At 50.7% G+C, this 952-nt stretch overlaps 1 protein-coding gene across 1 annotated transcript in view; it reads left to right on the top strand.

Annotated features, from left to right (window-relative positions):
- Positions 1-6: 6 nt before the first annotated feature.
- The window catches only part of LOC107307579 (RNA-binding protein FUS-like), an 8,443-nt gene continuing 7,497 nt past the window's right edge, over positions 7-952 (top strand). Inside the window, exon 1 of the mRNA XM_015851095.1 lies at positions 7-113. The gene's annotated coding sequence lies outside the window, so the exon portion shown is untranslated. The remainder of the gene's footprint in view (positions 114-952) is intronic.

Consider the following 952-nt stretch of genomic DNA (forward strand, 5'->3'; position numbering starts at 1 on the left):
CATGTTTTTAGGCAAGGAATTCTCCGGGAACCCCATCAAGGTTTCCTTTGCCACCCGACGGGCTGATTTCAACCGCGGTGGAGGTGGGGGACGAGGAGGACGAGGGAGGGGAGGTGAGCAGAGAAACCCCAAATCGGCCCTTTTTGACCCCAAAATGAGGAGAGGAAACGGGGCTGTGGGGCTCTATGGGGTGGATATTGGGATCTGTGGGATTATATGGGGCTCTATGGGGGTTCTATGGGGTTTCTATGGGGCTCTATGGGGTTTATATGGGGCTCTATGGGGTTCTTTGGAGCTTTATGGGGTTTATATGGGGCTCTATGGGGGTTCTATGGGGTTTATATGGGGCTCTATGGGGCTTCTATGGGGTTTATATGGGGCTCTATGGGGTTCTTTGGAGCTTTATGGGGTTTATATGGGGCTCTATGGGGTGGATGTTGGGATCTGTGGGGTTTATATGGGGCTCTATGGGGTGGATATTGGGATCTGTGGGATTATATGGGGCTCTATGGGGTTTATATGGGGCTCTATGGGGGTTCTATGGGGTTTATATGGGGCTCTATGGGGTTTATATGGGGCTCTATGGGGTTTATATGGGGCTCTATGGGGCTCTTTGGAGCTTTATGGGGTTTATATGGGGCTCTATGTGGGTTCTATGGGGTTTATATGGGGCTCTATGGGTGTTCTGTGGGATTTATATGGGGCTCTGTGGGGTTTATATGGGGCTCTGTGGGGTTCTTTGGAGCTTTATGGGGTTTATATGGGGCTCTATGGGGTGGATATTGGGATCTGCGGGGTTTCTATGGGGTTTATATGGGGCTCTATGGGGTGGATATTGGGATCTGTGGGATTTATATGGGGCTCTATGGGGTTTCTATGGGGCTCTATGGGGTGGATATTGGGATCTATGGGGTCTCCATGTATCTCCATGTATCTCTATGGGGTCTCCATG

Source organism: Coturnix japonica, unplaced genomic scaffold (assembly GCF_001577835.2).
Source record: "Coturnix japonica isolate 7356 unplaced genomic scaffold, Coturnix japonica 2.1 chrUnrandom683, whole genome shotgun sequence".
Lineage (NCBI taxonomy): Eukaryota > Metazoa > Chordata > Aves > Galliformes > Phasianidae > Coturnix > Coturnix japonica.